At 45.5% G+C, this 27,060-nt stretch overlaps 1 protein-coding gene and 1 pseudogene across 1 annotated transcript in view; one reads left to right on the forward strand and one right to left on the reverse strand.

Moving 5' to 3' along the window:
- HPSE2 (heparanase 2 (inactive)) overlaps positions 1–27,060 on the forward strand; it is a 417,517-nt gene that overhangs the window by 46,413 nt on the left and 344,044 nt on the right. The gene's annotated exons all lie outside the window — the stretch shown is intronic.
- LOC143932460 (U2 spliceosomal RNA) lies at positions 11,323–11,407 on the reverse strand (annotated as a pseudogene).

Here is a 27,060-nt window from a genome sequence, read left to right on the forward strand (position 1 = left end):
TCCCTCAGTGACAATGCCGGACTGAAGAAGATTTCTACCCACAATAGTCCCCACTATACACTCGTCGCATAAGACTGGACTTCTTATTTCTTTCACAGATTCTCCAGTGGATAAGTATTATTATCCTGATTTGTTGTTGTTATATTGCGGTAATGTTGTTGTGTTTCACAAGCTTATTCTCTCTACTTTACCATTTTCTGCGATCGACTCCGGAAGGCGACTATTTGTTCCTATGTCGCCTGCGGATTCGGACGTGCTCACCGAACATCTTGGGGTTTCTTATGAATGTTGAATATACGGTCGTACCTTTATAACCTGAGTTTGTTTATCCACAACTTTATATATATATATATGTGTAATTAAAGGATCCTCTGGTGCGAACTGTGTTATGCAAGGACACGCATTTACTTAGTTTATTCGCACATCGGGACCCTCTGTTAACTGTTCTCCCTTCGTTAGTTCATTTCAGTGTACACCACTCATACTGTAGACCTGCTCCCATCACGCACATCTCACAGTCCTGGGATGCCGTGTAGACGTCCACTCGACGAATTTTCTGTGATCCGTTGTTGGGCTGAGACTTGGCCAACCCCACTGTAGGGTGTCGTTTGGGACCCCCTTCGTATAGTGTCGGGGACTCCCTGCCTCATCCTACCCTTCTTTTTTTTTCTCGTACCACCGAACAAGTGGTCTGACTCTCTCTGCCCTTCCCCCCCTCTCCCCCACTCATTCCCTCCCCACACACGCCCTTCCTCTTTCCGCAGCATTAACAATTAGCCCCTTTGCACTCAGAACCGTTCTAACTACTGATCGGACTGTGCTCACCCTCCTAGCTTCCCCCCCCCCCCCTCAATTCCCATTGCTTTGAACTACTTGCACCTCTCTGAACATGTCGGAAGCACGTTCTTCTCGAGACGACCGTACTTCTATACCTGACCTCACAGCCGGTACTAAATTTTACTCGATCAATATTAGAGGTTTAAACACTCCCGAAAAGAGATCAAAATTTCTTCTTGCTTTACATAGAGCACACGCACAAATAGCTCTTGTCCAAGAGACGCATTTTAGGACTGATTCTATACCCAAACTACATGACACAAATTATCTGACGGTATATCACGCCACGACGGCTGAATCGAAATCTAAAGGAGTCTCTATCTTAGTTTCTAAACATTGCCCCCTCACTGTCACGGAAGCCCTGTCGGACCCGATGGGCCGATATATCTTCCTTAAAGGATACCTGTACAATAGACCTGTTACTATAGCTAACATTTATGCTCCAAATTCTAGACATGTACCATTCTTCCGAGATGCACTCTCTCAACTCACCACTTTCCACCACGGGATGCTCGTCCTGGGGGGAGACTTTAATATCCCGCTTTCCCCAGACATCGATACGTCTAACGGTACCTCTTGTATCACTTAAAGAGCATTGCGGGCCATCAAAATGGAACTCCAATCTCTTACGCTACATGACACCTGGCGTATGTTACACCCAAGCACTAAAGACTTCACATTTTTCTCCCCACCTCATAATAAATATTCACGCATAGACCATTTTTTTCTTACACAAACCGATGTAGGCTGCTTGATGCAAGCCACCATAGAACCGGCATTTCTCTCAGATCACAATCCGATTACTATCACTCTTAACCTGACGACTACACCCCAACGTCCGCTGATATGGAGACTCGATGACTCATTACTCCTAGATCTTGACCACAAACAAGCCATCCTGGAATGCTTACAAAACTACTTTTCAGACAACTCCGGTGCTGATTCCTCTATAGAAACCATATGGGCTGCGCACAAATGTGTAGTGAGGGGACTGTTCATTTCTTTAGCTGCTAAACGGAAAAAATTTAGAGAAGCTCGTATCGCGGAGTTACATCGTCGCATACGTGTGTTGGAGCGGACACATAAACACACCCTTGCGTCCTCCAGTCTCACCGAACTTACCAAAGCCAGGGAAGAGCTTTTAGAGGAATTACAATTGTCAGTTAAACGTAAATTCGCTCTCACACACAAAATGTTTTATGAATTCGGAAACAAGGCTGGCAAATTTTTAGTGAAAGCTCTAAAGAATAAGAGAATGCTATATACTATACATAAGATTGTGACCCCCACAGGGACTCCTGTTGTCGCACCTGATGCCATAGCTAAACACTTTGTTGACTATTTTCAATCTTTATATAATCTGCCTCGAGCTTCCCATACTGCTGACCCCGCGCCCCGGGCTGACATGATTCATGACTTTCTATCGAAATATGCCCCGTCCCCCTTGAATACCATAGACATCTCCTCCCTAGAGGCCCCTATCTCGCTGCTAGAAATTAAGGAAACCATTAAGCACTTGAAGTCCGGGAAGAGCCCGGGCCCGGACGGATTAACGACGGCATACTATAAATCCTTCCTTGATCTGTTGTCCCCACACTTAGCTGAGACCCTTAATGCCCTTCCACAATCCACGAGAAATAATTCGGACCTCCTAGAAGCACATATTACCTTAATTCCCAAACCAGGTAAAGATCCTTCCTTAGTCACTAATTATCGCCCTATTTCTTTACTTAATGTAGATTTGAAAATATACGCCAAAATTTTAGCGAATCGCCTATCGCCCCTACTCCCTGATCTGATATCCAATGACCAAGTAGGCTTTGTCCCTGGTAGAGAGGCCAGGGACAATACCATTAAAGCAATAAATATTCACCACTGGCTCACCACGTCCCAATCGGAAGGCTTTTTTCTATCCCTAGATGCTGAGAAGGCGTTCGACAGGGTGGCCTGGGATTATATGATCTCCACTTTGCAGTATATTGGAATCCCTCCTAGACTACTACAAATGATACAGCTTTTATACTCAGCTCCGTCTGCGAGGGTTAAAGTTAATGGCCACCTGTCGAACGCCTTCTCTATCACCAATGGCACACGCCAAGGTTGCCCTCTTTCCCCACTCATCTTTGTGCTCACTCTGGAGCCACTCCTTAACATGCTCAGAGACAATCAAAACATAATGGGGATATTGATTAATAATCATACATACAAACTAGCCGCCTACGCGGATGATATTCTGCTCTTTCTCTCCAACCCGGTCATATCGATCCCCAACCTCCTACGAGATTTAGACTCTTATCATATCATATCCAATTTGAAAATCAACTTTGACAAATCTAAAGCATTACCGGTCACCCTGTCGGAACGCCTTGTAACACAATGTAAAGGTAACTACCCTTTCCAATGGGAACGTAACACATTGACGTACTTGGGAATTAAACTCCCAAATACGCTCTCCCAATTATATGACTGTAATTTCGGTCCAGCTCTTCTAAACATCCAAGAGGACCTACTGAAATGGCACAGGACGTCCTTTTCGTGGTTTGGGAGAATTGCTATTTTAAAAATGAATGTGCTCCCGAGGTTGTTGTATCTTTTACAGGCTATACCCATTGATCTCCCCAAAAGATTCTTCAACGCTTACAAACAGATGTGCAGAGCCTTTATATGGTCTCATAGATCCCCTCGTCTAAGTTGGGCGAAGCTAATTCTTCCTAAAACAAAAGGAGGCCTAGGATTGCCAGACATTCACACTTATTACCACGCCAACCTCCTACAGAGAATACTAGATTGGCATTTGCACCTTGATTCCAAAGCATGGGTCCGATTAGAACAAGCACTGAGTCCGCTCCCACTGATTAATCTACCATGGATTCCCAAATCTTGTATCCCCGAATCATGCACAAAACACCCTTTGATTGGACCCTCGCTTAGGGCAGTTCACCAAACCTCCAATACTCTTGGCTTACACCTTCCTAATGGTCCAATGACTCCTTTGTCTACCAACCCGGCCTTTCCACCGGGTGTTATGTCTACCGACCCCTCGACTCCACAGCCCCAACCTTCTTATAGAGCATTCCAATTTTTTAGACGTAAAATGTTGCTCTCTTACCCGGAGATGACAGCTGAATTTCCAGAATTACATTTACCTTTTTTTAAATATTTACAAATCCGACACTTTTTCTATTCCGCTAGGCCTCTTTCGAGTTGGTGCAGAGACTTAACCCCTTTTGAGAATTTATGCAATAGTCAGGAACCCCAAACGCATATTATCTCTCGGATTGTGGCTCTACTCACTACAGACAGTGTGTCGCACGCCCCCACTCGACAATTGTGGGAGACTGAACTTTGTGCTAATTGGTCCTATAAAGACTGGGAATCTATTTACTACCACACACATAAGGGATCCCTTAGTGTTTCCACACAGGAAAACAGATACAAACTATGCTCGAGATGGTACCGCACCCCTGATAAGGTACATAAGATATTCCCAGATGTATCCCCAGTGTGTTGGCGATGTGACTCAGCGGTAGGCTCCTTTCTCCACATCTGGTGGGACTGCCCGGCAATACAAACATTTTGGAAAAAAGTTCACGACCAAATCACTCAAATAACGACTTATCAACTAGAATTCTCCCCAGCCCAATACCTCTTACATCACACTCCCATTCCTTTCCGCAGCTATAAACGCTCACTAATTCTACATTTGATTAACACAGCTACACAGTGCATTCCCAGACGGTGGAAGTCAAAATTAACCCCCACTTTGGAAGACTGGTACCGACAGATTAATAGGACTGAAGAAATGGAAAGACTCATTTTTCAATCACATGACAAACATGATAAATTTACCCAAATTTGGTCTTGCTGGATACACTTTCGATCAACTTCTACTACATCTCCTTTTCACTCTGACCGGAGACATCCTACACCTCCGTGACTCCGTCACCCCTGGTACTTTAAACACCCCTTTTATCTTCCTAACCTGCCCTCTCCTCCTACTTCTCCCTCATAACCCCTAAGTTAAAAACTTCCTCCTACTTCTCCCTCATAACACCTAAGTTAAAAACTTTTTGCTTATTCCGACCTCTCTGTACCTAATCCTTCATAACACGAAATAAGCGGTTTATGACTCCATGCAGTGATGTTCAACAATCCTGTCCTACCTCCGATAGGTCTCCTACAGTGTGTCTTTCCCATCCACAGCGAGTTCCCATAAGGGGTGGATGGTTGAAAGATACACATAATACTCCCAGTGGTAATCAGGTTCCCGAGACCTTCTTTAGTTAATTCGCCCCGTGTTGTTACCCTTGACCCCCTACTCCACATCCCACCTTAACCTGACTTATATGACTCAGTTGATGAAGATATAAACATATAAATGCTTCTGATAGTGCTACTGTTTGACTCCGATTGTATTTCTTTACAAACTTGATGTTATTATCTGATGGATGATATTCCCGACTGTGATTGTACTTGGCATATTGTATTGTATCAGTAATGCATGAACCTGGCTGATATTGTAATGTGATACTTCTTATACTTTAATAAAATGTTTGAAACAAAAAAAAAAAAATGCAAATCAAGTTGTATAGCGGCCGGAACAACCCTTTAACTACAGTGAAAGGCAGAGGAGATACTGGGAGGTCTAACAGACCCCTGATGTCTCCGTAAACAGGAAACAGAGGACGCACCGGCCTAGTACAATAACTTAGAGCACCATTTATGGAAGATTAAAGTAAGTGTTTATACTCAAAAACACCTTCAGTGGTCACCAGTTTAGAGTTAATTCTGGGTTTTTGATGGCACTTCAATGTTCATGTGTTCGCCTTACATACATATTTGCATTCACGTGTGCATGGGGAGGTGGGGTTGCTATTAATATTTTTTTATATTATTTCATTATAATTTTTTTTTGTTTGTTTTACTTTTTATTTAACTTTATTGCTATCACAAAAGGGCTAACAAGTCCTCTATGTGATACCATGGTCAGGTCCTCTTTATGAAGAAAAATATACAATCTTTTGCACTCCACTGTTAATTTCAAGTCTCCTTGAGATCCCAAATATTCACTAGGCCTTGCTGCCCTCTTCAGACAGGGGTGATCCATAGACACTAAGTATAAAAGAAGAAACCGAGGGTGCCCAGCCTAGTACATTATCTTATAACACCATTTATTGAAGATTAAAATAAAGGCTTATTGTGCGTACACACGACCGGACTTTCTGGCAGACTAGGTCCTACGGTCTTCCCGATGGACTCTCTGCAGAGTTCCGACAGACTTTTTCCGAACGAACGGACTTGGCCACACACAATCACACCAAAGCCCCACGGATTCGAACGTGATGACGTACAACCGGACTAGAATAAGTAACTTTATAGCCAGTAGCCAATAGCTGCCCTAGCCAGGGCTGGATTAAGGACATCATGTGCTTGGTGCTGAGGATTTTGGTGGACCTTTTACTGGGCACCCTTCTGTGTTTAGAAGAGCCTTTGTTGGCATGCGCTCAAACTGCAAAGGGCGCATGCCAACTAGGGAAGCCTGACATTTGACTTGCCAGGTTGCTGTAAGGGCTGTGCTTTGGCGTGCACTCTGTGCTGAAAGAGTGCAGCTGGATAGGCCTAATGCTATGGAAGCCCCAGAATTCTGCAAGAGCCCTGCACTGGCTTACCCCAGGCTACCATTAGGACTGCTCATGTGGCACCCATCATCAATCTCACCACTCTGCCCAGGCGCCGCATGTGGAATGCAGGGCCCATCAGGGGAGAACTCTGTTGGCCCATTGCTTTTCATGAGCACTGTGTTCTTTTTGGGAGACTGGGCCTATATTAAGGTAGGGGCCTGGAGCTGCAGCTCCAATAGCCCCTATGTTAATCCAGCCCTGGCCCTAGCGTCGGTTTTCGTCTGTCGGACTAGCATAGAGACGAAAGGATCTCTCCATAGGAACTGGTTCCGGCGGAAAGATTTTAAACATGTTCTATTTCTAAAGTCCGTCTGATTTTTAGACCGCAAAGGTCCGATGAAGCCCCACACACACGATCGAATTGTCCGGCGGATTCATTCCGTCGGACCTTTGCTGTCGAAAAAGTCCAGTCGCGTGTACACGGCATTATACTCCTAAACATCATAAGCAAAAAGGCTTATCACAAATAGCCGAATGAATAAGTAATTATTTAGAGAAATATGTAGAATTTAATGTGTGTGTGAAAAGTAAATAAATTGCCCCAGACAGGAAGCGATTAAGAATAATACAGCATTGGACGCAGGGACGGCCATCATTTTGGCCTGGGATCAGTGACCTGTAGGCCCAGGGTCTGACAACCCCTGAACACAGAGATTGACAATGCTTCAGCGTGAAAAGGACAACCGCCGGACCCAAAGACTTACCTCCACTACAGGCAGGGAGCGATCAGAACTCAAATTTACAAAGTGGCCACTACCAGCCAACGAGTAACCCCCACCACAGCCACGTAATGACCATCACAATAACACCACAATATATCGCTCCGCAGGGTAAGAGTAGATGAGGTAGAAGGCATGATCGATATGCAGGGATGTCACACTTCAGGCTTTTATATTTTATACATATTTATTAAAGATATAATTGGATGGAGACAATGCATTTCAGGGAAAAAGCACCCCCCCTTCATCAGGGCTAGTATAACGCGTTGGCTCTATTTGTACCCTGCAAACTTCAATAAATACATTGTATTAAAGCCTGAAGTGTGACGTCCCTGCATATCGAGCGCACCTTCTACCTCATCTACACAGAGATTTCACGTTGCTACCAACGAGGCAGCAGCCAGTTCCCCGTCGGGACTACCTTTCCCTTCACCCTCACCTACCCCATATCACAGAGCTCAATATCACAGATCACCTCCAGTGACCCCATACTTGTCCAGCGCTGTCTTATGCCTCGTACACACGATCGAATTGTCCGGCGTACCTAGTCCGACATACAATCCGACGGATAGTCCGGCGGACTTTCTACCGAACGGACTTGGCCACACACAGACACACAGAAAGTCCGGCGATTGCTAGCGCGATGACGTACAGCACGTATGACGGGACTAGAAAAAGGAAGTTCAATAGCCAGTAGCCAATAGCTTCCTTTTTCGTACTTTCTTCTGAGCATGCGTCATTCTTAGTCCGTCGGACTAGCATACTGACGAACGTATTGTCCACTGAAACCCAAGTCTGACGGCAGGGCTGGACTGGGACAGAAATTTGGCCCTGGACTTCATCCAGACCGGCCCACTTACATTTTGAGTGTCCCATCAGCACCCCCTTACATCAGAGTGTCCCATCAGCACCAACTTACATCAGAGTGTCCCATTACCAGCCCCCTTACAACAGAGTGTCCCATCAGCACCACCTTACATCAGAGTGTCCCATCAGCACCACCTTACATCAGAGTGTCCCATCAGCACCACCTTACATCAGAGTGTCCCATCACCAGCCCCCTTACATCAGAGTGTCCCATCAGTACCAACTTACATCAGAGTGTCCCATCAGCACCAACTTACATCAGAGTGGCCCATTACCAGCCCCCTTACAACAGAGTGTCCCATCAGCACCACCTTACATCAGAGTGTCCCATCAGCACCACCTTACATCAGAGTGTCCTATCAGCAGCCCCCTTACATCAGAGTGTCCCATCAGTACCACCTTACAACAGAGTGTCCCATCAGCACCACCTTACATCAGAGTGTCTCATCACCAGCCTCCTTACATCAGAGTGTCCCATCACCAGCACCCTTACATCAGAGTGTCCCATCAGCAACCACCTTACATCAGAGTGTTCCATCACCAGCTCCCTTACATCAGAGTGTCCCATCAGCAGCCCCCTTACATCAGAGTGTCCCATCAGCAGCTCCCTTACATCAGAGTGTCCCCATCAGCAGCCCCCTTACATCAGAGTGTCCCATCAGTACCACCTTACAACAGAGTGTCCCATCAGCACCACCTTACATCAGAGTGTCCCATCACCAGCCCCCTTACATCAGAGTGTCCCATCACCAGCCCCCTTACATCAGAGTGTCCCATCAGCAGCCCCCTTACATCAGAGTGTCCCATCAGCAGCCCCCTTACATCAGAGTGTTCCATCAGCAGCCCCCGTACATCAGAGTGTCCCATCAGCAGCACCCTTACATCAGAGTGTCCCATCACCAGCCCCCTTACATCAGAGTGTCCCATCAGCACCCCCTTAAATCAGAGTGTCCCATCAGCACCCCCTTACATCAGAGTGTCCCATCAGCACCCCCTTACATCAGAGTGGCCCACTGAGCCATCGGCCCACCGGGAAACTCCCGGTAGTCCCGATGGCCAGTACATGCCTGTCTGACAGGAAGATTGGAGTGCAAAAATACTTTCTTAGTCCGCCGGACTTCACGCTGGAAAAGTCCACTGAAGCCCACACACGATCAGATTGTCCGCTGAAATGTGTTTCGGCGGCCTAAGTACGCCGGAACAATCGTGTGTACGTGGCATTAAACACACTTATTCCCACCGTACTGTATCACATGAATGCCCACCATGTCTAAACCGCTACGGGACTCCACAACTTACTAATATCATCTATAAGAAGCCTACAGTTATTATTATTATAGGAATGCACAGAAAGTCCTACTTTACAAAACATTGGCAATGACGTTGCGTTTTTGATTCCAGCTCCATAACTCTTTACTGTTAACAAGCTCAGCCTCACATGTTAGCTGTCATGTCGTTGGCGGCTCAACGCTGGGCTGTGACCAGAGGCTGCCAGGACACTTACTATTGTTTTCTCAGTTATAAGAAGCTCAGAATAACCAAGGTGTGCGTCGTGACCTCAGAGAGTTCATGGTGGTTATGTAAGACTTTCTGCTGTTCATGTTGGGAAACATCTGAATGTTTTTTTTTTTTTTATCTGATAAACAAGTAAGATAGAAAATGATGGAAGATTAATTTGATGATAAATTTGATCACCTCGATACCCTGCCGGAGCAAAAGCTGCAGGTTAGGAAATATAGGTGTAGCACCTTTCTTGATAGGTGCTAGGGTTAGTTAGATTTAGTGCTGGAGCTGGGTGTGTTTTGTTTTGGTAAATTTAGCTTGCCTCACTGTAACCGGTGCAGCTGATTAATTAGGTCAATTAATTAAGTTCTCAGCTGCTGCCAGTCTGATAGCTCCCTTTGCTTTCCAGAAACTTTCTGGATCATAGGTGTGGAGCTATGCATATGGCAGTAAGAATTTTTGCACAGCCCTGGCCAATCCAAGGGAGCAGGGCCATGAAAGGAATGTTGGGAATCTGTATATATTCTCTTGGAGACTGAGCTCTGGGTCTTCTCCTGGAGAGGAAAAGTCCAGCCTGGAGGGCTTGCTGCCCTACAGGGCAGTGATGTCATGTGCTTGCTGTTCGTGAGGCCTCAGGTGGGTGACCTGGGGGTCTGGATTTTTCGATTTAAAAAGCCTATGGCATGCAAAACACACCCAAAAAACTTCCACCCGGTGCCAAAAAAAATTGCACACACATAAAGAGTGACACACTAAAAACGTGCAACGGGTGTCTGCTGTCCTCCACTAGGAAGGACCTTACCCTGATCCCCCGGAGCGTTAGGCTCCAGACAGGGACTGAGGTACCAATACATGGCCCATCCAGCCGAAGCCGGATGACCACCTTTCTCCGGAAGGTCTGCCGAAACAGACCCACCCAGGTACTAGGGACTATGGGGCTCCCCCGAAGGGAGACCCCCCAATGGAGGGCGAACCAAGCCAGAAGGCCTATGTCCACCCTCCCACAAGACTTTCAGGATAGGTCCGAGGACCGACACCCTACTCATCAAACGTGAAGTGACAAGACGTGACACACAACACAAATAAAATAAATAAAGTGGGGAAGGAATAGTGAAGAGGAGAGTGAAAAGGTGGCCATTGCGCAATACAATGACCAGGCCCTCCGGCCAGGAATCAAAAATTCCTCTGGTCCTAGCCAAAAGACGGGGCCCTAGAGGCAGGTGTAAAAAAAGCGTGTTATATAGTGACGTGACCTAGGTGCCAGATATCAAAGTGCGTAGCACAGTGAGTATAAGGCACCCCTGATCTGCCACTTCAGGGGCACATCACCATAGGCTTTTCAACAGAAGCATCCCCGACCCCCCAGCCCAGACCACAGCAGCCCCCACCCCAGCCAGAAAGGCATGGAGATCCAGGAGCTTAGTGAGACCCTTTGCCATCAGGTCGCACCCTCGCTCCCATCATTCCTACCTAATTACATTCGGGAAGTTCCCCCGGTGGGAGAAAGGGGAACCAACGTTCCCTCCCGAAAAACTGACCGGAGCTAAAGCTGCCACAATCCAAGCCAGAAGGCCAGGGTCCCCTCCCCTGGCGCCGACCAGTGGTTCTCCATCCCCATGAGAAGGCTTCCCTTGCGGCTACGAACCGCTCCGGGTCACCTTTACACCAGCAGGCTTTGCATAGCAACCGCCCTCCCTGCTCCACCTCGCCGTAGAACAGGGACGGAAGCAAGCGCCACCTCCTGGTAACTGATAAGAACAGATACTACACTTGATCTTAGCCAAAAGGCCGAGAAGGGTCTGGATGCTGAAGCTACAGAGAGTTGACTGAGGGTCTGTCTGCTGAAGATCTAGTCTGGAATTACTGTAGGAAAGGGTCACTTGGAAGGAGGCAATTGCTGGAGATTTTGTGAGTACAGATTGTTGAGAGATCTTGAAGACTTTTGGGCTGCTGCCACCCCTCTTGTGTGTTTGCTAAAAGGGACATCAGCTGGTGTCCCTAAGAGCTTAGTTTTATCTAATTCCTTGTGAAGGAACTCTGCTCTTAGTGCTCTAAAGAAAGAAAAGTCTGCTTTTAAGCAGCCATTACAAGCCAAGTCCACAGTCTGCTATACTGTATGCAAGGACTTCTGCTTCAGCTTAATAGAAAGGAGTTCACTGTCCTCAACCTGTACATAGTTTCTGTGTTTGGAGTATCCCACTAAATTCCCCTCAACCCTATCCGAGTTCACCAAAACTAAAAAACACCCCTAGACTAGTTATTGAGAAAAAGTGTGGCGGAGATTGTGTGCCTGGCTGCGAGTGATCCACTGGGTAAGAACCTGAGCAAATTTCCAGCAGCTCCATCAAAAAGATAGTGAAAAGTAGACCGTTCCTCCATCTTTCTACAGAGAATTGTCTTTACATTGGACTTTACACGGCCATCGCAAACAAAATATCTTTCTTTTGTTCTCACGGCTAGGAGGGGTTTATATAGAGCTCTATACCGGGTAGGTATGATCTGTGATATGGGGTGATTAGACTCAATGTGGTGAAAGTCCGAACTTGCAGTTTAGGGGCCTGGCAGCCCACTTTTATTGAAAATTAAAAAAGAAAGTCTTAATACAAGGGGGTTCAGCTTCACTCAGAAACAGCATTCATAGAAAATGCCAAGCCCCCTGGCTCTCCTGTCAGCAGTAATACTGCTCTTTACACTGGTCTAGGGCTGGAACAAGGGATGGGCAGGAGGGACAGCTACCCTTGCAACAGCAGGACAGGAGGGGGCAAAGAATGGATACAGGACAGTAAATCCATTCTATGGCATTCAATAGGATGTAGGTGGGCGTGCAGTTCCACATCCTTGCCCTAGGCTCTAGATAAAACTTGTGCCGGTACTGCACTGGTCCTCCAGACCATGGGTTCCTTGGGCTCACTTAAGCCTTTGCTGACAGCACCTTGCCTCCAGATTTTGTTCTCCCAGCACCTTAGGCTCTCCCACACAAGACTTACAGATCCCCCTCCTGGACTATCTAGTTGCTTCAGCTCTCCCAACCTACTTAGCTGTCCCACATCTCCCAGTCCTGTGAGTAAAGGAATCTCTCCAACACGGAGTCTTGTCCCCCAGGTAGGTGACCTCTCCCGTCTGGGGCACATCTAGACTGTGTCTTTGAACAGCAGCAACTGCCCTGCCTTCTCATTAGGCCTTCATTATAAGGGCTGTGAGCACCTGGAAACACACCCTGCTGGTCTTCATTAAGACCAGGACACACACCCTGCTGGTCTTCATTAAGACCTGGACACACACCCTGCTGGTCTTCATTAAGACCTGGACACACACCCTGCTGGTCTTCATTAAGACCTGGACACACACCCTGCTGGTCTTCATTAAGACCTGGACACACACCCTGCTGGTTCTCAGTAAGACCTGGACACACACCCTGCTGGTCTTCAATAAGACCAGGACACACACCCTGCTGGTCTTCAATAAGACCTGGACACACACCCTGCTGGTCTTCAATAAGACCTGGACACACACCCTGCTGGTTCTCAGTAAGACCTGGACACACACCCTGCTGGTTCTCAGTAAGACCTGGACACACACCCTGCTGGTTCTCAGTAAGACCTGGACACACACCCTGCTGGTCCATAGTAATACCTGGACACACACCCTGCTGGTCCTTAATAAGACCTGGCACACACCCTGCTTGTCCTCAGTAAGACCTAGACACACACCATGCTCTTCCTCAATAAGACCTGGACACACACCCTGCTGGTCTTCACTAAGATCTGGACACAAACCCTTCTGATCTTCACCAAGACCTGGACACACACCCTGCTTGTCCTCAGTAAGACCTAGACACACACCCTGCTGGTTCTCAGTAAGACCTGGACACACACCCTGCTGGTTCTCAGTAAGACCTGGACACACACCCTGCTGGTTCTCAGTAAGACCTGGACACACACCCTGCTGGTCCATAGTAATACCTGGACACACACCCTGCTGGTCCATAGTAATACCTGGACATACACCCTGCTGGTCCTTAATAAGACCTGAACATACACCCTGCTGATCCTCAATAAGACCTGGCACACACCCTGCTTGTCCTCAGTAAGACCTAGACACACACCATGCTGGTTCTCAATAAGACCTGGACATACACCCTGCTTGTCCTCAGTAAGACCTAGACACATACCCTGCTGGTTCTCAATAAGACCTGGACACACACCATGCTCTTCCTCAATAAGACCTGGACACACACCATGCTCTTCCTCAATAAGACCTGCACACACACCCTGCTTCACCAAGCTCTGGACACTGGGTTGGGCGATTTCTTCTCTCCCAAGACACTTTGAAATCTCCAAACTATGAAGCCCAATCCGGAAATACCGAATCCAGAGCAAATCTATGCAAACTCTTTGACATATTTCCATTTTCCCTGTGGTAGGGCCTTAAACGGTCACATATCATAAAGTCCATGTACTACAGCTCCATCTATTATAGAATAAAGAAGTTATCTGTGCAGGAGGGACAGGGCTGTCACCACATCAAGACTTGTGATAAGACACCTAATGTCTTGCACACGTCAATCTCCTGCCATGACCCCCCCCCCCCCCCCCCCATTGCCTTCACTCTACAACATACAGTCCTGCATCCAGCAGGCTGATTGCCAGTTTGACTCTCTTCCAAATTCCAACTCTTAGAAGTGTTTGCAAATCCGAGGACTAAGCTCTGTAATTCTGGAAAGATTTGACCAATTTGGAATGAACAGAAAAGTTTTATTTCCCTGGAAAACAAAACTTAGAGCCCCCTCCCGATAATACTTTGTAGGTTTACATGATATTCTCACCACAAGACCCAACTGTGAGGGATGCAGCTGCTTTATTAGATCTAAACAAGAACGCGCATCCTCCATTCCCGCTATCTGGAAGGCCGCGTACACACGGGCGGACTGTTCGCCCAACTTTGTCCACTGAACAGTGTTTCAGCGGACAGTCCGCTCGTGTGTGGGCGTTCAGCGAACAGTTTCAGCGGACAGTTTGACGAACAAGGTTTTTCGGAAATTCCGAAAAACTGTCCGCTGAAACCTTGTTTCAGCGAACAGTCCCCTCGTGTGTAGGCTTGTTCGACAAACTAAGTTCCGCGCATGCTCAGAAAGGCTTAACACGCCGAAAGTTATAATGCAGTGTATAGGACGTCGTATTTTTCGTCCCGTCGTACGTGCCGTTCACGTCATCGCGCACGGTTTCAGCAAACTGTTCGTTCGTCGTGTGTGGCCATGTCCGTCCATGCTAATTTTGAGCGGACTGTTTGCCGAAACTGTTTGACGGACAAAGTTGGGCGAACAGTCCCCGCGTGTGTACGCGGCCGAAGAGTTCAAATAGGACATTTATCAGTGAGCGCTTACGAATAAAATACACCTGTCTGAGAGCGACACTCAAAGTGGTCCATTTATAAATGTTTTCACCCAGGATTCACACATGTTTCACACAACTTCCACTGCAGACACACACAACTTGCACCCAAGACTCACACAACTTTCAACATAAATTTCCCCCAGAATTCATACTTTTTTCACTTAAACCCAATTAGAAACAAATGTGTAGAATTTGTGTGAATCTTGTTTGAAAACATTTATAAATAGTAGAAGTGTTCATGCATTGCTTGCCTAACCTACTGGCTTCGCAGGGCCACTGAAGGCCACCATGCCTATGACTCCCCATAGGAAAAATTGGGGCTTTGACACACATATGTAGGAACTCCACGGGGGGGGGCACATTTGGAGAAATGCTGTGGGGGTCACTCGGTGTCAGTTTTCCATAAACTTCAGAGGTAAGTATTGGGCTAGGTGGGGGGCTGGGTGCATGTAATAAAGAACATCTTGTACAACAGTAGTTATCTAATGTCAGATTAAGGTCAAGACCTGTATAAAGGGAACAAAAGAATCTGCAACAACACAAATTTGAAGTTTAACAACAGGCACTGCAAGAGCTATACACTTTGGCAGCATTGTTAAAGCCCAAATCCACAGAAATGATATAAAAACTCTTCTCTCTCCCCACCCTAAATAAAAACAAAACAAAAAAAAACGACTAAAATAGTGCTAACCTTCTCCAGTCTCCAATGCTGTACTCCTTGTCCGGACCTGGCTTCTGAATTCTTTCTTCAGCCCAGGGTGTCAAGGACAATCCCCTGAAGAGTGCATCATCAAGGACACTCCCCTGAAGAGTGCATCATCAAGGACACTCCCCTGAAGAGTGCATCATCAAGGACACTCCCCTGAAGAGTGCATCATCAAGGACACTCCCCTGAGATGTACATCACCAAGGTCACTCACCTGAGTGCATCAAGAACACTTATCTGAGGAGTGTATCATCAAGGACACTCCCCTGAGTGCATCAAGAACACTCCTCTGAAGAGTGCATCATCAAGGACATTCCCCTGAAGAGTGCATCATCAAGGACACTGCCCTGAGATGTACATCACCAAGGACACTCACCTGAGTGCATCAAGAACACTCCTCTGAGGAGTGTATCATCAAGGACACTCCCCTGAGTGCATCAAGAACACTCTTCTGAGGAGTGTATCATCAAGGACACTTCCCTGAGTGCATCAAGAACACTCCTCTGAGGAGTGTATCATCAAGGACACTTCCCTGAGTGCATCAAGAACACTCCCCTGAGGAGCGCATCATTAAGCTGCCCTGGAGAACGATGCAGAGAACAGTGCCCACATCACTATATTCAGGGCAAAGGAGGTCAGCTATATTACCCACCCCACCAGCTTTTCTACTGCTGACAGAATTACTGCGCAATTTACAAATAAATATTACTAGTAACTTGACTTGCACTTTGACTTTTCAACTATACTTACTCTACAACACTGTGTGGAGTAAGTATACTCTACACAGTAGAGTATAGTTACTCTTCTCCGTGTGCTCCTTCGGTCCCCCTCTCTGTGCTCCACTGATCCTCCTCCAGTCCCCTTCCATGTCCTCCATGCTCCTCCAGTCCCCCTCCATGTCCTCTGTGCTCCTCCAGTCCCCCTCCATGTCCTCTGTGCTCCTCCAGTCCCCCTCTGTGTCCTCCATGCTCCTCCAGTCCCCTTCTGTGTCCTCCATGCTCATCCAGTCCCCCTGTGTCCTCCATGCTCCTCCAGTCCCCCTGTGTCCTCCATGCTCCTCCAGTCCCCCTCCATGTCCTCTGTGCTCCTCCAGTCCCCCTCCATGTCCTCTGTGCTCCTCCAGTCCCCCTCTGTGTCCTCCATGCTCCTCCAGTCCCCCTCTGTGTCCTCCATGCTCCTCCAGTCCCCCTCTGTGTCCTCCATGCTCCTCCAGTCCCCCTCTGTGTCCTCCATGCTCCACCAGTCCCCCTCTGTGTCCTCCATGCTCCTCCTGTCCCCCTGTGTCCTCTGTGCTCCTCCAGTCCCCCTGTGTCCTCTGTGCTCCTCCAGGCCCCCTCTGTCCTCCTCCAGTCCCCCCTGGATCTGTCAGGATGGACAGCGGAGGAAGGAGCCGGTAAATTTGTCATTTACCAGCTCCTTCTTTTTCCGAATGAAAAGAGTCAATGATCACTAACACTGCCCATTCATAACTGAGCAGAGTAAACTGTGTTTACTATGTCTCGGTTTATGAATGAACAGGAACTGCTGTCTCGTGTCCATTCATTTTCATTTCATTTCCCATTTCAGGCCCCTGATATCTCACCAAAGCCCCCCCCCCCCCCCAACAGGACTGATTAAAAATAAAAAATAAATTGTAGTCAATATTTAAAAGGTAAAATTGAAAAAAACTAAAACAAATAATAAAAAAAAAAAAGATATATATATTTAGATAGATAGATAGATGGATAGATAGATAGATAGATAGATAGATAGATAGATAGATAGATAGATAGATAGATAGATAGATAGATAGATAGATAGATAGATAGATAGATAGAGATAGATAAAAATAAAATAAAAAAATAAAAAAAAATCGTAAAAAGTAAAAATGTAAAAAAAATAAAAATGTAAATGTAATAAAAATAAAAAAACTACTGACACAGTCCGCTGTCACATGTAATAAAAAAAATTAAGTATTGATAATTGGTATCAGCGAGTATCGGTACTTGTACTCGGTCTTACAAAAGTGATATCGGTGCAACCCTAGTGTATAGTCGTAGGTAGGTGGCAATGAGGAAGACATGGTTTGAGCCCAATGGTGGATAGTGGTGGTGGACCCCCTTGGGGGGCTTGGGCTGCTACCTTTCTGGTATAGCTGTGTGGTTCCTGCATCAAGAAGACTTGGGTGAGAGGGAAGGAGCGCCCCGGTGCCCAGAAAAAAGGCGAACTCTTGGTTTACAAAATCTTTATTGGAAAGTTAAAAGCCACGATATGCACGTTTTAACCTTCTAATAAAAAGATTTTGTGAACCCTACACCACAAGTTGGCATTTTCCTGGACACAGGGCGCTCCTTCCCTCTCACCCAAGTCCTCAGTTTCACAATGACCCTATTATATTTTTTATACATTATGTTTTCTATGTTCTGTTGTAAATAAAATCCCGGTTTTTGAAATTTGAGGAACATTGCGTTCTGTATTTATGTCGATTTTACACAGCTCCGAGTTTTTTTTTTTTTTTTTTTCGGGGAATTGGGGTTGTATATTTTACATGTGACGGAAATATCGCAGTGAATGGCTGTTGGTGTTTTTCCCTCGTTCCATTCAGGGGATGGTGCGTCTGCACATATCTGTCTGTGTGAACCGACTTTCCAAAGACATCTTGAAATAATAAGTTGCTCCCTTGATGACACCTCAACACCTAGTAAATCTAACCTCTTCTTTCATCTGTCATTACTCGCCATCACATGACTTACTAAGCAGCTAACAGATTGCATCCAAATTTCACTCTTTACCGGCCAGGAACATGTGCTCCTCCAAATTGATGGCTGATATTACAAGTGTTTAAATCTATTTCCCGTCACCTTCATTTTGAAGGTCAGATGACAGGAAGTCATCGTTTCTGCCATGAAAAATCACTCGATACAATTTATTCGTCTCCATTAACCCTTCATTCCAAGCTGCTGTTAGGAAGCCTTTGCCCTCACCGTAGAAAGTAGAAGACAAATAAAGACATTTAGCATTGTTGGGATTTCTCTGTGCTTATTATTAGTAGTTCACTATTTACCAGCAAGCTGACAATTTTTCACAATTTTTCACATATAGGTTTTTCATTCATTTTTTTCACTAATACTTTAACCACTTGCTTACTGGGCACTTAAACCCCCCTCCTGCCCAGACCAATTTTCAGCTTTCAGCGCTGGTGCACTTTGAATGACAATTACGCGGGCATACAACACTGTACCCAAATGAAATTTTTATCATTTTTTTCCCACAAATAGAGCTTTCTTTTGGTGGTATTTAGTTACAGCTCTGAGTTTTATTTTTTTGCTAAACAAACAAAAAAAGATGCAAAAAAAAAAAAAAAATCATGTTTAATAGTTTGTTATAAAATTTTGCAAACAGGTAATTTTTCTCCTTCATTGAAGTGCGCTGATGAGGCGGCGCTGACAGGCTGCACTGGTGGGCACTGATGGGCTGCATTGGTGGGCACTGATAGGCTGCACTGGTGGGCACTGATAGGCATAGTTAAGGCGGCACTAATAGGCACAGATAAGGCGGCACCGATGGGCAAAGATGGGCACAGATAAGATGGCACGGATGGGTGGCATGGTTGGGTGGCACGGATGGGCACTGATAGGTACCACTGATAGATGGGACTGATGGGCACTGATAGGTGGCACTGATAGGTGGCTCTGATAGATGGCACTGCTGGGCACTGATGGGCGGCACTGCTGGGCACTGGTAGATGACACTGATGGGCACGGATATGTGGCACTGGGGTGCAGCACCTTTGAGGCAGATTGTGGGCACTGCTGGGTGGCACTGCTGGGTGGCACTGTGGGTGGCACTGCTGGGTGGCACTGTGGGCACTGCTGGGTGGCACTGACGGGGGGCACTTACTTTTAATACATGTGGCACTGCACGGGGCAGGTGGGCACTGGCAGGGGGCAGGTGGGCACTAGCAGGGCTGGCCGTGATCGGGACTGATGTCCCGATCACGGCCGCTGGTGATCGGCTGTCAGCGCGAGGGGGAATAATAGCCGATTACTGGCTCCGTTATATCACATGATCAGCTGTCATTGGCTGACAGCTGATCACGTGATAAGGGGTCGGGATCGACCCCTTGCACGGATCGGTGATCAGGCGAGTCTCATGGACTCGCCGATCTCAGAGCGCGCCGCGCGCGCCCCTCAGGGGGCGCGCAGGGCGCTCGTGCACGGGACGACGTCAATAGATGTAGTCCCGGAAAAGGAGATGCGCGCTGTAGCCATCATTTGGCTATAGCGCGGATCTCAAGTGGTTAAAGGTATAGCGCCAGATCTTCTCTCCCCTTTTCTCTATAGTTATTTCCACCCATTGGGGTGGGAAAATCAAGTAGAGGCTGCTCATACCACAGACATACCAATTTGATCCATAGTGCAATCTTCCTTGTTTCTGCTTTCATGCGCAATGCGCTCCGGGTGACGTCGGTGCGATGAAACGCGTAGGGCGGGGGCCATACAACGTGCACTTTCTACATAGACGGCAAGCAGCCGGCAGGACTTTTGAAAAGCGATCTGTGATCATTTGTTTTTTTGAGTAGTATTCTTCTTTTTTTAATAAAACATCTGTCAATACATACTACACCATGGATGTGTCTTTTCCTCATTATACATAACGTGGACATAATACCAGCGGAAGAGCAGGCGTCTCCCAGGACAACATCAAACCAATGCCAGAGAGCAGCACAGTGGCTCATACTGTGGAGGCTGGTCCACCCCAGTAGGGGGTAAGATTTCTGGTGAGGGTAATCACATTACTATTCACTGTGAAGCGCGCCGGGAGAAGCTGTTTGTTTTATGAAGATAATCACCATTATTTGTCATCATTCATTATTTATTTTTTCGTGCACAATCCACTTTTGTTCATTTATAAGTGCGGGACTTTTACTCATTGCTAATATTTTTTATTATATTCTTTTTTTTTTTTTTTATTATTGATTTTGTGTTTTTTGATGTTACCACCATTATGTGTTTATATACTGTATTTATGAATTTCTTTTTAGGTGGTTGTTGCTAGTATATTAAGCATTTGATATATGGTACTTATAGTGATTTTAGGCACCCAGAACAGCACGGCCCTTCCTTGTTTTTTCATTTAGCATTGTTGGGATTTCTCTGTGTTTTTTGTGTTTCACATTATTAGTTCACTATTTACCAGCAAGCTGACAATTTTTCACAATTTTTCACATGTAGGTTTTTCATGAATTTTTTTCCACTAATACTTTAAAAGGTATAGCGCCAGATCTACTCTCCCCTTTTCTCTATAGTTATTTCCACCCATTGGGGTGGGAAAATCAAGTAGAGGCTGCTCATACCACAGACATACCAATTTGATCCATAGCGCAATCTTCCCTGTTTCTGCTTTCATGCGACAATGCGCTCCGGATGACGTCGGTGTGACGAAACGCGTACCTTTCACTAATACTTTAAAAGGTATAGCGCCAGATCTACTCTCCCCTTTTCTCTATAGTTATTTCCACCCATTGGGGTGGGAAAATCAAGTAGAGGCTGCTCATACCACAGACATACCAATTTGATCCATAGCGCAATCTTCCCTGTTTCTGCTTTCATACGACAATGCGCTCCGGATGACGTCGGTGTGACGAAACGCGTACCTTTCACTAATACTTTAAAAGGTATAGCGCCAGATCTACTCTCCCCTTTTCTCAAAAGTAGAAGACAGCTTGGATAATATAGATTCATGTCTGAAGCAGTTACTGTGATGCGTTGGGTATGGATTTACTAAACTCAAATCGGCTGTTCGCTCTGCAAGGGAATGTGGTGGAAGTTCACCCAATACCCAATCACGTGCAAGGAATAAAAAAAAATAAAAATAAATAAAATAGCGTTTTTGCTTGCATATGATTGGATGATGGAAGTCAGCAGAGCTTCACCTCATTCACTAAGTCCCAGAAAAATTCCGTTGCAAAAATGAACAGCCTCTTTACTAAATTAACTCCAATATCGATTCTCACTGCAAGACTTTTCTAAACATGGCGGCTTCATTTTAGCTTTGGTGGCAATACCTCCTCTCCTGCGCTATAAACTCCGATTTATAAAAGACACAAATCCATCTGGTTCAACCAATAGGAAAAAAAAAACAAAAAAAAAAAAAAGAATAAATAGAAAACCTCCATATATTGTAAAGGCGCTGAATAAATTGTTGGCGCTATACAAATCCTGTATAATAATAATAATAATAATAATAATATAGAGAATCCAGAGGATCAGCAGTGGTTATAGAGTTCCGGAGGTCGTCTGTGTCTCATTTTAAAACGTCTATAAACGTTATTAAAGTTTATTTCCCCCTTGCTGTCCTGGGTTATTTTAAAAATTTTCCACATTCATGTTAAAATCTGAATTATTTTTATTTGAATTATTTTTACAGAAAATTACTTTGAAACCGCCAAGCATTACATATCTTCTGAAAGTAGAGACCCTGAAGAATATAATGGTGCAAAGCAAACTGCACAGTGGAGGTATAATATGTTTATTATTTATTTTTATTTTTTTATGAAAAAAAAAAAAAAAAAAACGAGGAATATAAGAATATAATGGTGGTTGTTGCAATTTTTTTTATACCACATGATATTTGCTCAGCTATTTAGCCTCCCACCCCCCCCCCCCCCCCCCCCCCAACGCAAAAAAAAAAAAAAAAAAATTCAGGAAAAAAAAATTACACTGAAAAACCCTTTCAGTGTAATTTTTTTTCCTGAATTTTTTTTTTTTGGGGGGGGGGGGGGGGGGATAAATAGCTGCGCAAATATCATGTGGTATAAAAAAAAATGCAACAACCACCATTATATTCTTATATTCCTCGTTTTTTTTTTTTTTCATAAAAAATAAAAATAAATAATAAACATATTATACCTCCACTGTGCAATTTGTTTTGCACAGAGGAGCCCCCAATCCTCGTTCTTCTGGGGTCCCCCAACGGCGCTTGAAGCTCCTCCCCGCATAGGGAAACCACCTAGGAGAAGCGCACCCCTCGGGGGGGGGGTCCCTGTGCGGGCGCGCTCCTTTGCGTCCATAGATACAAAATGTCAGACTCGGCCCCACGTCATTGGATTTGATTGAAAGCAGCGGGAGCCAATAGCTGCGCTGCTATTGATCTATCCAATCAAGAGCCGAGACAACGGGCACAGAAGGTGGGTGTGTCTTTGGCGTGGGAATTACGGGGCTCAGGTAAGTAAAACGAGGGGGGGGGGGGGTGGGCTGGTCAGTGACAGACGTTTTTTCACCTCAATGCATAGGATGCATTAAGGTGAAAAAAACTCAAGGGCTTACAACCCCTTTAAATGCAATTTAGTGCGCCCAAACACAATACTATACCTATTCTTTTTTGGTAAAACTTAAAAGATGATGTCGCATCGAGTAAGCAGATACCGAATATGTCAATATTTAAAACTTCACATGTGAAATTGCTATAAACGACGGCACCTAAAAATCTTCAAAGGCGACTTTTTGAAAGCTGTACCAGTTTAGAGTTAAAGGATAAGCATAGGTGTGCGCACAGGGTGCGCCAGGTGTGCCTGGGCACACCCTAATCACTCCATGTGGTGCAGATTCCCCCCATTTAGACCCATGATATTTGACCAAAGCCCCCTTATGGGGCTTGTAAATGTAGCACTGACCCGCGAAGGAGCTGCTGGGTTTATTGGGCTTACCGTTACCTTCTTGACTGCTTCTCAGTCTAGGGATTCCCGTGGTAAATGGCCAATGAGCTATCATACGGTACCAGTATCTCTCAACCGGTCCGGCGATACCGTATGAATGTAGATCCATGTACTGTCCTTCAACTGAGCCTCCAGGCTCCTTCAGAGAAGCCAGCCTTGCACACAGCCTTCTCCTGAAGAGTCCTCCCCTGGGGTTTCTCCAGTTGCTGGGCCTCTCCCTTAGACGAGACGGCACCGGACCACCTTTGAATCAATAGGCCCCCGAGATCCATTCAGACCTGTCCCTGCAGTCGCGTGTCGCCTCGGGCTAGCCAGCCGCCCCGAGACTCGGAATGCATGGTTTCCGCACCCCAGGCCAGGAGGGCCATGGGGGCTGGTCAGGAGGACCAGAACCAAATAATCTCCGGGAACCTCGAACCATGTGATGTCCGTACCTTAAACACTTGCTTACTGGGCACTTAAACCCCCCTCAGTCCCAGACCAATTTTCAGCTTTCAGCGCTGATGCACTTTGAATGACAATTACGCGGTCATACAACACTGTACCCAAATGAAATTTTTATCATTTTTTTCCCACAAATAGAGCTTTCTTTTGGTGGTATTTAGTTACAGCTCGGAGTTTTATTTTTTGCTAAACAAACAAAAAAAGATGCAAAAAAAAAAAAATCATGTTTAATAGTTTGTTATAAAATTTTGCAAACAGGTCATTTTTGCAAACTGGTGGGCACTGATAGGCTGCACTGGTGGGCACTGATGGGCTGCATTGGTGGGCACTGATAGGCTGCATTGGTGGGCACTGATAGGCTGCACTGGTGGGCACTGATAGGCATAGTTAAGGCGGCACTAATAGGCACAGATAAGGCGGCACGGATGGGCAAAGATGGGCACAGATAAGATGGCACGGATGGGTGGCACGGATGGGTGGCACGGATGGGTGGCACAGATGGGTGGCACGGATGGGTGGTTCTAAGGGGCACTGATAGGTACCACTGATAGATGGGACTGATCGGCACTGATAGGTGGCACTGATAGGTGGCTCTGATAGGTGGCACTGCTGGGCACTGATGGGCGGCACTGATGGGCACTGGTAGATGACACTGATGGGCACGGATATGTGGCACTGGGGTGCAGCACCTTTGTTGAGGCAGATTGTAGGCACTGCTGGGTGGCACTGTGGGCACTGCTGGGTGGCACTGACGGGGGGAACTTATTTTTTAATGATCTTTAGTGATGAGGGGGCAGGTGGGCACTGGCAAGGGGCAGGTGGGCACTGGCAGGGCTGGCCGTGATCGGGACTGATGTCCCGATCACGGCCGCCGGTGATCGGCTCTTTTTTTTTCTCCTCGTGCTGTCAGCGCGAGGAGGAATAATAGCCGATTACCGGCTCCGTTATATCACATGATCAGCTGTCATTGGCTGACAGCTGATCACGTGATAAGGGGTCGGGATCGACCCCTTACTCGGATTGGTGATCAGGCGAGTCTCATAGACTCGCCGATGATAGAGCGCGCCGTGCGCGCCCCTCAGGGGGCGCGCAGGCCGCTCGTGCACGGGACGACGTCAATAGACGTCGTCCCGGCAAAGGAGATCCGCGCTGTAGCCGTCATTCGGCTATAGCGCGGGTCTCAAGTGGTTAAATACCACCTCCCAGAATGCACAGCGAGAGAACACTCCCACTGGGCTGGTTTCCGAAAGAACAGTGGCACTCAATACACCCAGCTAGACCGTGTTCTTACTCTTGCCGGGCGGTGACAGCGACATCCTGCGGCCAAGGAGAACCCAGTGCAACCCAGCTGGACTGGTACTGAAACCATAAATTTAGTAAATTAGCCCCAAAACCAAACTGTGGTTTCAGGAAGGTTTAACTTTGAAAAACATATAGCGCCTACTGGTCAGGAGCCTACATAAAAAATTAGTAAAAAAAATAAATAAAAAAAAGTATGAATGCTTCATGGGGAGCTTAGTAGGTGTTCTCTGCACATAAAGCATACAGGAGCTACCTCATAGGTAGCCAGATAGTATGGATACAATAGTAACCAGCATAAACAGACCACACACTGACCTGTTAAATAAACTAAGATGAATGAATCAAAGCCATCTGGTATATTAGTTAAAGCAAGGAGACAGACGGTGTGTTGGGCTCCTGGTAATTGGCCCTAACACACACAGTTTTCTATCTAAAAGCAATAGAGCTGAAAGGAAACGTAGCCAATGACTGGATCTTGATCTGCAGAAAATTTGTAAGCAGCTGTAACCAACAGACGGCAACAAACCAACCGACCGCCTGTGAAGGATGCCAACATGTTGCATGTTACACCCATATTCAAGGTGTAACATGTAACATTTTATAAATGCACCGGCCGCTAAGCCCCACCCCCCCCCGATCCTCGCTGTGACAGCTGACCGGGAATCTTCTCCCCGGGTCTGCTGCCACACTTCAAAAATGCACAGTCCTCTGTGAATGGAAAACTACAAGGTCCGGCAGCCTTTTCAGATATTGGCGTGTAGTTTTCAATGAACTACCAACGGCGCTGTGAGCACTGTGGTAGCTCATTGAGTCTTCCTGTCAGAATGTACCGACTTCCTCGTATGAGGTACGACCAAGCCGATACACTGACAGATAGACATGTGCAATTCGTTTAGTTCCAAATTCGTTTTTTAACAAATTTTTGACAAATTTGTTAATTCTGAATTTCCGAATTACCGAATTTTTCAATTTGAGAAATTACTGAATTTCCGAATTTCCAAATTTGCGAAATTCAGAATTTCCGAATTTCAAATTTTCGGATTTTTGAATTTCTGAATTTCCAATTTCTGAATTTTTAAATTTCTGAATTTCGAATTTCCAAATTTGCGAAATTCCGAATTTCCAAAATTTCCAAATTTCTGAAATTACAAAATTTCCGAATTTCGAATTTTTGGATTTTTGAATTTCCGAATTTTTGAATTTTCGAATTTCGGATTTCCGAATTCCGGATTTTCTGATGTCCGAATTTCAGAAATTCGGATTTTCGGATTTCCGAATGTTCGAATTTCCGAAATTCGGATTTCCGAATTTTCCAATTTCCTAATTTCGGATTTTCAGATTTCTGAATTTTGGATTTCGGAAATTCAGAAATTCGAAAGTCAGAAAAAAAGAAAGAACATCTGTTTAATTCTAAATAATAACTAACTATTAAATTATAGGTATTGGAATTCCCTTTCAAATTTGTCTGTTAGTGAACATAACGAGTACGAATTTATCAGAATTTACAATTTAAATTATCTGAAATAATGAATGCCACATCTAATCAAATGTAATGTAACCATCTAATAATAATAATAATAAAACCTTTTTATTATTATTAATTATTTATTATTAATGATTTATTATTGATTATTTATTATTAATTCCGTTCCATTTGTTTAGATACACCATTTGTTATTTCAGATAATTCGTAACTTCGGATAAATTCATACTCGTTAATTTAATAGTTAGTTATTAATTAAACTGATTTTATTTCTTTTTTTCAGATTTTAAAATTTTTGGACTTTCAAATCTTTGAATTCCCGAATTCCGAAAATCCGAAAATTCAGAGTTCCGAAAATTCGAAAATTTGCAATTCCGAAAATTCGAAATACAGAAAATCCGAAATTTGGAAATCCGAAATTCGTAAATC

This window comes from Lithobates pipiens, unplaced genomic scaffold (assembly GCF_037356315.1).
Source record: "Lithobates pipiens isolate NorthernLeopardFrog02 unplaced genomic scaffold, aLitPip1_a1.2 Scaffold_25, whole genome shotgun sequence".
Taxonomy (NCBI): Eukaryota; Metazoa; Chordata; class Amphibia; order Anura; family Ranidae; genus Lithobates; species Lithobates pipiens.